At 40.9% G+C, this 11685-nt stretch overlaps 1 pseudogene; it reads left to right on the top strand.

The window, feature by feature from the left end:
- The first annotated feature begins 238 nt into the window (after nt 1–238).
- LOC124623213 lies at nt 239–356 on the top strand (annotated as a pseudogene).
- The last annotated feature ends 11329 nt before the right edge of the window (nt 357–11685 follow it).

Genomic DNA, 11685 nt, shown 5'->3' with positions numbered 1-11685 from the left:
GAATCACTGGAGATGGAAAGATGGCAATGATGGAGGTATTGGTGCAGCGACTGTAAATATCTGAATCACTTCCTTACATTCAGTGGCTATAGAGTAACCCCCTTGTCTTTTCCTCACGTTTAGTGCTTACAGAGTTTTACGTTGCCCGTGACATCATCACATTCTCCCCACATGACGACTCAACTCTGACATATTTGTATTAATCTGCACGGTATCTGATTCAGTATCCATTGATACTGCCAACGGCCTTGCCGCAGTGGTAACACCGGTTCCCGTCAGATCACCGAAGTTAAGCGCTGTCGGGCTGAGTTAGCACATGGATGGGTGACCATCTGGTTTGTCGAGCGCTGTTGGCAAGCGGGGTGCACTCACCCCTTGTGAGGCAAACTGAGGAGGTACTTGATTGAGAAGTAGCGGCTACGGTCTGGTAAACTGACATACGGTCGGGGGAGCGGTGTGTTGACTACATGCTCCTCCATATCCGCATCCAGTGAGGCCTGTGGTCTGAGGGTGACACGGCGGCCGGTCGGTCCCGTTGGGCCTTCCAAGGCCTGTTCGTACGGAGTTTAGTTTAGTATCCATTGATAGTGATCCCTGCAAATTCCTTTGATACTTTGCAAACTGTTCTGCTGGACTTCCACAGCAAATTAGTATCCATTGATAGTGATCCCTGCAAATTCCTTTGATACTTTGCAAACTGTTCTGCTGGACTTCCACAGCAAATTCATTGCTTGCAGTTACAGATAGACTAGCTACTTCCCTATGAGTTTCACTGATTTCTTCAAGACTATATCTACGATCAGGGGTTAAACTTAGCATACCCTCAGAATGATATGAGTACAACACTTCCCCCTTATTACGAAGTTTTTAAATTACTCATGCAACAAAAACAATCACAACCTACTAAAAACACAAACAAATCTGATTGTTTCCCAAAAGTGCAACGTCGAAGCTCAGGACCAGGGTGACTCTACCTACTTGCCTCCTTCTTGCTGTAAGAGAAGACAGATTAGTACAGCAAATACAACATATGTTTGAATTACTTGCTTAAAGTTTGTTATCATTATGATGTCCGCACACATTCTTATCGTCAAAGATATAACCAGTGAACAAATATATAAATTGTAGGCCATAAATGCTTATTTATTTACCTATAAAAATGACTACGAAAATCAGAGGATCAGAAGGGATCGGAAAAATCCTGGTCGAAGGTTCACATAGAAAGTAACTGTGTAAGTAACAGCATTCCAGAATTTCGAATATTTTTCCTGTCTAGGATAAATTCCTATGTGGTATATCGGCGGAGCTATTTAACATACCTCTGAAATGCTACAGATTGTATCCTTGCTGATCTACAGAGGTGGAAAGCTCCCCACAAGATCACGAAAAATAGAAGGAAACAAGGTCACGTAATGGACAATGGCTCATTAAGTGAAAATTACTGGGGGTGAACAATTTAGCACGAAAATAAGGCTGCGGCACCTTTTTTTTTTTTTTTTTGGTCATCAGTCTACTGACTGGTTTGATGCGGCCCGCCACGAATTCTTTTCCTGTGCTAACCTCTTCATCTCAGAGTAGCACTTGCAACCTATGTCCTCAATTATATGCTTGACGTATTCCAATCTCTGTCTCTAGTACCATGGAAGTCATTCCCTCATGTCTTAGCAGATGTCCTATCATCCTATCCCTTCTCCTTATCAGTGTTTTCCGCATATTCCTTTCCTCTCCGATTCTGCGTAGAACCTCCTCATTCCTTACCTTATCAGTCCGCCTAATTTTCAACATTCGTCTATAGCACCACATCTCAAATGCTTCGATTCTCTTCTGTTCCGGTTTTCCCACAGACCATGTTTCACTACCATACAATGCTGTACCCCAGACGTACATCCTCAGAAATTTCTTCCTCAAATTAAGGCACCTTATACAGACACATAAATAACGAGATCCATCAAACTACGAATGGAAACTAATGGCCACTATAACAATCTGGTTTATTGCCAAAAAAGATCAAAAATAATTTTTACATCAAATCAAGATTATAGATTGTCAGTAAATGGACAAGCGTCTGCAAATACTAACTAGAGCCTTGGCCTCAAGTGGATACAGGAAATAAACAATAAAAAACTGTGTCGCGAAAACCGACAATTATTGCTGCGAAGAATAATAATTTAGGGAAAGGTGCCGGAATGTATGCACAAAGGCCAGTACCTTCGTCTAAGTGCATGATGGGTGCAGCTAACTGGCTGTGAAAGTTAAATCAGCAAAATGATAGTTCCACTCAAGTCACCTGACTTTACGCTCTCCTCGTCTCAGTGACTGCAATGACAACCCATACCTACCACTCAAAAGACGTGACCGGGCAGAAGGTATGGCTGTAGTAGCCGCAAATAATCTTTCAGCACAGCCTCTGTGTTCTGTTCTAGGTCAGAGACATCTCGTTCTGTAGCTCTGAGTCCCAGAATTTGCCGCAAGCACTCGAACAAGTGTCTTATGGATGGGCTGCCACAGACGACACAGAGTTCCGGGGTACATGACAGTGCTCTTTGGGGAAGTGTGTCACTGACTTTCCTGTACGAAACATAGCTGTTCTGCAACTGTCAGAATCTCTCCACTCACTTTAAGTGTTACGTCTAATAATAATTCATTAAACGAACTTAACAGTTTTGTAGTCTTGCAGTTTTTGTCGTTGTTAACCAGTGAAGTATATTTGTCTCTTGGCGTTGGGAGGAATACAGAGTATCTGACCCACTAGGTGACAGATTTTTTTGTCATGGCCAATCTGAAGTTTTCCATGTAGGTACAAGAACTCTCCCCGCTACCTAAATTACTGCTATGAACCAACCAGAGAACTCCTTATTAAAATCTTGACTCTGCTAAACAGGATTCCTTTCTCTGCACAATGCATTTTTACGGCACACGTGACATCTTCACTCCACATCTCTGCTGGGTTGGGCTGACAGACCGTTTTGTGGTGCTCTACCCTCACGGTGACTGGCTTTCAGCAGGAAACATGTTTAGGACCTGCCATTCCCTTAAGCGAAACTTCCCATTTCGTAAGTCAGCTAAAAGCTCAAGGCTGCAGTAACTACAAAACTCCATCGCCTTATACAGAAGAAAAGAGATGTAAAATTAATGACAGTTGTAATCATTGTCCTTATCGTTGTAATTACTATACTTACAGTTTTCGTACAGCATTAGCGATGTAACTTGACTTTCTATTCACATAGGCACATTGGATTAATAAAGAGTTCATGTTATATGTTTTGGAAAAAGCTGCCATATACCACTAGGTACCACCGCTTTGGCATACTTGTTCATGCATATAGTTGGGAGGCAGTAAGGCATCGTCATGGGGACGTTAGGGCGTAAAACGTTATACAAGTTGGCTCTGAGCACTATGCGACTTAACTTCTGAGGTCATCAGTCGCCTAGAACTTAGAACTAATTAAACCTAACTAACCTAAGGACATCACACACATCCATGCCCGAGGCAGGATTCGAGCCTGCGACCTAGCGGTCGCTCGGCTCCAGACTGTAGCGCCTAGAATCGCACGGCCAAAAACTTTATACAGTTGCAGCAGGTGAGGACAAGTGTTAAGACATCAGGAACTAGCTTTCATGGTACTAGAGGGAGCTGTAAAGGGTAAAAACTGTAGAGGAAGACGGAGATCGTAGTATATCCAGAAAATAACTGAATACGTTAGTTGCAAGACCTACTCTGAGATGCAAAGGTTGGTAGGTATTTGTCAAGGGAAGATTTGATGGAAGTGGATTATCTCCGTCCATCATCACCACATGTAGCGTAATTCATCCCTCAGTCCTCATCAGATTGCGACTGTTAGTTTCTGTTGGACCATCAGCCCATCACCAGCCCAAGTGTCGCCCATGATTTCCTGGTGGAGAACACCTTGGTGGAATCCCTGACAAATAGCCCCGTCAACCACAGGTTTTTTATTTTATTCCTCTGGCATTGGCTCTGACACTGGCCTGGGTATTTTTGGCGGTATGTGGCTTTTAAAGGGAGGAGTGGTTTGGGATCACCACCAGAGTCATGAGCGTCAGCCAGGGAACTGTAGGTGGTCGAGAGTCGGAGCAATCTACTGAGAATCGCATGATTGGGCAATGTCTCTGGAGTCAGTTCAGTCACACGGACTCTGAATTCAGTCACGTGGCATGAGGCCGGATCTTGTTCATTCAGCCTACGCTCACTTTTAAACCATAAGTGTTCAATTTTTCAAATCGTAGTGTTCTTACAGTTTCCGTGATTGTCTCGGACTGTGCCTTCTGGCACTCTGTTTGCTGGTCTGGTTGAGAGCCGGTGTCTTTAGCGGTCACCGTGAATATGTACCCAATACCGAGTCCGACCGATTTTCGTGCTTGCGATCGTTTCGCTGTGCAAGGTTATAACCCACCCCGCTTCAGAAATTTTCCGCGAGATGTGGACAAGAGCTTCTGTTAAGTTTGGGAAGTAGGACACAGGTACTGGAAGAGACGTAATTATGAGGGTGTGTGGTGGATCGTTCCAGATTAGCTCTATCATTCCGTTCGTGGACCTCGTCTGTTGTACACAGAAAATGGCTAGTTGATGCCAAAGGCCACTCAAATGAAAAGGGGGGAAATGAACTTAGGCAGGTTATTTGTAAGCCCATCCCATAAGAAATTTATCAATGGCTTTTGAAAAGATGACAAATAACAGGAAATTCAGTTCGACAAATCTTAGAATAGCGATCTTGCAACAAAAAAAAAAAAAAAAAAAAAAAAAAAATTGCAGTCCCCGAGAAAATAAACAAACGTTACGATAGTGAGGAAAAATTCAATTAGGGTGACACTTCTATTGGCGAAGCAGAGTACTGAAATTTAAATCAAACTTGACAAGTAGGGTGCGACTATCTCTATAAATAGAAGACAGAAACACATACAATGCTGTAGCTGTCGTGAAAATTAAAATGAAAAACTACAGTCGACAAAACTGTACGCAGGCTAAGTCCCGCATTATGCATTCTCGATGTGTACAGCCATATCACAAATTAAAGCAGCACTTTCGCCCCATTAACGTCCATGTTCCGTTATAGCGACTAAATAGTATCATACGAGCGATACGTGACATACACAATATTGAAAATTAATACCAAGTAAACATTGTACAAGGTAGTATAGGATGTCCAAATCAATCGCGAAATATTTAGTGATTTGACATGCAGCGCTAGATGTGGTTCAAACGAGTTGTTACCATCGTTGTGCATATGGGTTATGATGCCGGCACGGTAGCTCAGCGCGTTCGGTCAGAGGGTTAGCTGACTTCTGTAATAAAAAAAACGGAGTGAATGGAGCAACGATGAACTTCAACAAGCGGCGTGGGTACGCCGCCCGGACAAATAAAACGACCAATAACGAAGAAAATGAGATTTAAAAAAAGCGTATTAGGTCAGAGAGCTTGCTGGTCTCTGTTTTTAAAAAAAAAGAAACTGGGTGAATGGATCAACAACGAACTTCAACGGATGTCATGTGACGTCCGCTACCACCAAATACAACGAGCAATAGCGAACAAAAGTTCGATTTCCCCATATTTTATTTTTCATATCTTCGTCAAGGATGGTGTCAAAGGATTTTCTGTGGTCTGTGGCTTAATGAGTAACACACTGGTGCATATTATTTGTAGACTTTAAGATAACTGTTGTAGTACGAACTAACAAATGCTGTATCACAAACCTCACAAAATTTTAAACAAAATTCATCCAAGTTATTTTAAAGGCACTCGTATTGTGAGAATGAAACAATATTGTTATTTTGAGAGCAAGTGATTTTAGATCAAACAGATAGTTATAAAATTTTATGTCTTATGAAACTGATAAATTGATATTTAAAATGTAGGGTAGAGTAACTAATGGAATAATTATTCAGTTCCTTGGCACAAATAAAACTGCTAATGATGTACTTTTATCGAAATATGTAGTCGAACTCTTCCCTTTTTATTTGGGAAAACAAAAATTCACTGCCATTCTGAATTTTTGAGACAGTCAGGTCGAAATTAAAACGGGAAAGCAGACGCAGCATAAATAATCATTAAGATGAAACTTACTGAGAGCGGATAAATGTTTAACAATGAACTCATACGTTACAAATATGCTCACAACGTAAGTTCAACTACTGAGCGTAATATGTCGGAATAAGACGTTTAAATTCTGTCAGACAATATTTATTAAAATCAAGTCGGACAAGGATAACGATCAGAATGTGATACCAGGTATGAGACTGCATGATGTTCTACTTGACACGATAAGAGTAGAATACCGTTTTCCAACTCTTAATCGGGCAGGTAGATTAGAAAATTTAAAAAGGGAAATGGATAGGTTAAAGTTAGATATACTGGGAATTAGTGAAGTTCGGTGGCAGGAGGAACAAGACTTTTGGTCAGGTGATTACAGGGTTATAAATAAAAAATCAAATAGGGGTAATGCAGGAGTAGGTTTAATAATGAATAAAAAAAATAGGAGTGCGGGTTAGCTACTACAAACAGCATAGTGAACGCATTATTGTGGCCAAGATAGACACAAAGCCCATGCCTACTACAGTAGTACAAGTTTATATGCCAACTAGCTCTGCAGATGATGAAGAAATTGATGAAATGTATGACGAGATAAAATAAATTATTCGGGTAGGGAAGGGAGACGAAAGTTTAATAGTCATGGGTGACTGGAATTCGTCAGTAGGAAAAGGCAGAGAAGGAAACATAGTAGGTGAATATGGATTGGGGGGAAGAAATGAAAGAGGAAGCCACCTTGTAGAATTTTGCACAGAGCATAACTTAATCATAGCTAACACTTGGTTCAAGAATCATAAAAGAAGGTTGTATATCTGGAAGAATCCTGGAGATACTAAAAGGTATCAGATACATTATATAATGGCAAGACAGAGATTTAGGAACCAGGTTTTAAATTGTAAGACATTTACAGGGGCCGATGTGGATTCTGACCACAATCTAGTGGTTATGAACTGCAGATTGAAACTGAAGAAACTGGAAAAAGGTGGGAATTTAAGGAGATGGGACCTGGATAAACTGAAAGAACCAGAAGTTGTAGAGAGTTTCAGGGAGAGCATAAGGGAACAATTGACAGGAATGGGGGAAAGAAATACAGTAGAAGAAGAATGGGTAGCTTTGAGGGATGAAGTAGTGAAGGCAGCAGACGATCAAGTAGGTAAAAAGACGAGTGCTAATAGAAATCCTTGGGTAACAGAAGAAATATTGAATTTAATTGATGAAAGGAGAAAATATAAAAATGCAGTAAATGAAGCAGGCAAAAAGAAATACAAACGTCTCTAAAATGAGATCGACAGGAAGTGCAAAATCGCTAAGCCAGGATGGCTAGAGAACAAATGTAAGGATGTAGAGGCCTGTGTCACTAGGGGCAAGATAGATACTGCCTACAGGAAAATTAAAGAGACCTTTGGAGAGAAGAGAACCACTTGTATGAATATCAAGAGCTCAGATGGCAACCCAGTTCTAAGCAAAGAAGGGAAGGCAGAAAGGTGGAAGGAGTATATAGAGGGTTTATACAAGGGCGATGTACTTGAGGAGAATATTACGGAAATGGGAGAGGATGTAGATGAAGACGAAATGGGAGATAAGATACTGCGTGAAGAGTTTGACAGAGCACTGAAAGACCTAAGTCGAAACAAGGCCCCGGGAGTAGACAACATTCCATTAGAACTACTGATGGTCTTAGGAGAGCCACTCCTGACAAAACTCTGCCATCTGGTGAGCAAGATGTATGAGACAGACGAAATGTCCTCAGACTTCAAGAAGAATATAATAATTCCAATCCCTAAGAAAGCAGGTGTTGACAGATGTGAAAATTACCGAACTATCAGTTTAATAAGTCACAGCTGCAAAATACTAACGCGAATTCTTTACAAACGAATGGAAAAACTGGTAGAAGCGGACCTCGGGGAAGTTCAGTTTGGATTCCGTAGAAATCTTGGAACACGTGAGGCAATACTAACCTTACGACTTATCTTAGAAGAAAGATTTAAAAAAGGCAAACCTACGTTTGTAGCATTTGTAGACTTAGAGAAAGCTTTTGACAACGTTAACTGGAACACTCTCTTTCAAATTCTGAAGGTGGCAGGGGTAAAATACAGGGAGCGAAAGGCTATTTACAATTTGTACAGAAACCAGATGGCAGTTATAAGAGTCGAGGGACATGAAAGGGAAGTAGTGGTTGGGAAAGGAGTGAGACAGGGTTGTAGCCTCTCCCTGATGTTATTCAATCTGTATATTGAGCAAGCAGTAAAGGAAACAAAAGAAAAATTCGGAGTAGGTATTAAAATTCATGGAGAAGAAATAAAAACTTTGAGGTTCGCCGATGACATTGTAATTCTGTCGGAGACAGCAAAGGACTTGGAAGAGCAGTTGAACGGAATGGACAGTGTCTTGAAAGGAGGATATAAGATGAACATCAACAAAAGCAAAACGAGGATAATGGAATGTAGTCAAATTAAATCGGGTGATGCTGATGGAATTAGATTAGGAAATGAGACACTTAAAATGGTAAAGGAGTTTTGCTATTTAGGGAGTAAAATAACTGATGATGGTCGAAGTAGAGAGGATATAAAATGTAGACTGGCAATGGCAAGGAAATCGTTTCTGAAGAAGAGAAATTTGTTGACATCGAGTATAGATTTAAGTGTCAGGAAGTCGTTTCTGAAAGTATTTGTATGGAGTGTAGCCATGTATGGAAGTGAAACATGGACGACAACTAGCTTGGACAAGAAGAGAAGAGAAGCTTTCGAAATGTGGTGCTACAGAAGAATGCTGAAGATAAGGTGGGTAGATCACGTAACTAATGAGGAGGTATTGAATAGGATTGGCCACAAGAGAAGTTTGTGGCACAACTTGACGAGAAGAAGGGATCGGTTGGTAGGACATGTTTTGAGGCATCAAGGGATCACAAATTTAGCATTGGAGGGCAGCGTGGAGGGTAAAAATCGTAGAGGGAGACCAAGAGATGAATACACTAAGCAGATTCAGAAGGATGTAGGTTGCAGTAGATACTGGGGGATGAAGAAGCTTGCACAGGATAGAGTAGCATGGAGAGCTGCATCAAACCAGTCTCAGGACTGAAGACCACAACAACAATGGAAAGAATGGCATCTTCAAGGAAAATAAAACTATACAGACGTCAAGTGATGAAATTTACGGCGGTTTGTCCTGCTGCGATTAAAATTGAATTTGAGAAAATGGCCGTTTAAGTTATGATATCACATTGTTTTCAACCAAAAAGATACTATTGTTATTGACAAAGATTTTGAATCTAGAGGAAAACCCCCTGTCATGGAAGAGTTCTTTAATGTGAGACAGCTAGATTCTCTGTAACGTAAGTGCTTAGCTCTATTGGCAAGTATTAGAATTTAGTTCTCACTGAGCGTGAGATGTAGAGCAGTGATAATGGCATTATTAAAGAGTTAGATATTATCAGGAATCGATTTTAAAAGCGTAGAATTTCAAGTATTTCAGTACACTTTAATGTTTGAAGTCACAGGACCGCTGCAACAGGTATATATAAGAGCCGATCGAAAAGTTTCCGTTAGAATGCCACTCGGACCCCTTGCCAACTTGTCGGTGCTTACATACCCGCATCGGAGCTGCGCTGGGTTGCATATACGCTGCAGCAACGTCTTCAAACGGAATATTTTTGCTCGTCACTTAGAGACAATGACATTGCAGTAGGGCAGGGGTCTTACGTACAAGATGCACACAATGGAACAATGAGATTCAGAATAGCATCCGGACCGCTCCCAGAATCAGCAAGCCACACCAATAGACATGAGAGCACGTTCTGAAGCTTTTAAGTAGCTAACATCCTCTCTACACACAGAATGTTTGAAACAATTGAAAGAGAAGGAAGCTGCAGCGGAATCAAAGTAGTTAAAAGCGAAAGATTTGGTCCTGAAAAAGTATAAGGGTAGTCCGCAGGAAACACAGTCTTCCAATCATTTGGAGTACGCTGCAAAGTTAATTAAAGACAATGCTTCAGTTGTGCAGTCTGAAGAAAAAGACACTGAACTCGTATTCTACTACGGTCGTTTGTCTGAAGACTAGCATAGAGAAACGGGCGCAGTGATGGAATGATGTCCTTGGGCATCCGAAGAATGTTAACTTGAAAAAGAGCTTTAGAATGCCGTGAATGCACTTTCTGCCCAATTAACGCAGAAAATCTTGGAGAGGCATTAAGGAAGAGAATAGCTCTGGTATATTCTTGTTTCGCTTACCTGATACCAACAAAAAATACAATGTAAAAAATACTTCTGTAGATTTCCATAACCTCACATCCTGCCACGACGTAACTATTCAGATTTGGTCTTCGAATCAGAAGCGTTTAAGCCTTTCGAACGAATAAAAGTTAATTGTGTGGCGTATATAGAAACCAAGATGTGGTAATTATACGCAGTCACAGAAAATGAAAACAATCTACACTTAATTACAATAAGAAGAGAACAAATACAGTTTACAGTGTGCTGCAAGCAGAGCTGCGTCACCAGTGGTGTGAGTAGGGGATACCTGAGCTCATCGAGACATGAGAACAGTACGTTTTGTTGACTGTACATTTGCTCACGTATAACTACATTCGGATATAAATCCTTGCTAACATGTGATGGGCTGCCGCGAACTTGTCCTCTGCAAGGCACAGTCGATCACATAAGAGCAGACTAGCACAGTTGACGAAGCGAAATTCTACCATAAACACATTTACATGTAACGAAATTCCAACTACCAGTATTCCTGAAGGTCCCTATCAGGACAGAAAATTCCTTTCTCTAAAAATGTATACACCAAGGAGAAAATAAGACAATGTAAATTTAAGAAAAGTAACGAGATAAAAACACAGTCTTCGTTTCGGAAGCTTCGCCAAGGCGAAACGTAAATATATGTGTCGTGAAGTCAGCAAGGGTACACGAGTGGGCCTTTGGCTCCTAAAGACCATATCGATGATGTTTCGTTGAATGGTTGGCATGTTGACACATCTTGATGGCCCAGCATTGAAATCTGCAGCAATTTGTGGAAGGGTTGCACATCTGTCATGTTGAACGATTCTCTTCGGTCGCCATTGGTCCTGTTCTTGCACGATTTCTTTCCGGACGCAGCGATGTTGGAGATTTGATGTTTTACCGTATTCCTGATATTCACGGTAGACTCCTATGAGATAATCCCCACTTCATCGCTACCTCCGAGATGCTGTGTCCCATCGCTCTTGCGCGTGACTGTTACACCACGTTCAAACTCTGCATCTATACCAATCTCTGTAGTGCTTCAATGTATTTATCCATTGCACAGGATCGTATTCGTATATAGAATATAAATAGCATTGTAAGTCACAATGGACTTAATTTCTAAAATGATAGCTCTGAAAATAAGGGTGAAGTTGAAATTTGAAAATAAAAACCTCCGCAACCAAGCCTGTATTTTTATCTCATAACTTACGCTGTTTGCTATAACAGCCGCAAAGATGGAATTGAAAAAAATTGAGAAAAAGTGACTTCGCAAGTAAGCAGTCTGCGCTTAATCTTTAGTACTTTTCTATCTTTCACCATAAGAAACGTTCTCTACTGAAGTCTGTTGTATTTAGTTCATTGGGAGAAATACACGGAGCCTACTATAAATATCTACTAAGTTTCACAATTCTGAGA

Source organism: Schistocerca americana, chromosome 7 (assembly GCF_021461395.2).
Source record: "Schistocerca americana isolate TAMUIC-IGC-003095 chromosome 7, iqSchAmer2.1, whole genome shotgun sequence".
NCBI classification, from domain to species: domain Eukaryota; kingdom Metazoa; phylum Arthropoda; class Insecta; order Orthoptera; family Acrididae; genus Schistocerca; species Schistocerca americana.
The sequence above is the reverse complement of the archived record's forward strand: the minus strand, read 5'-3'. Positions and strand labels throughout refer to the sequence as shown.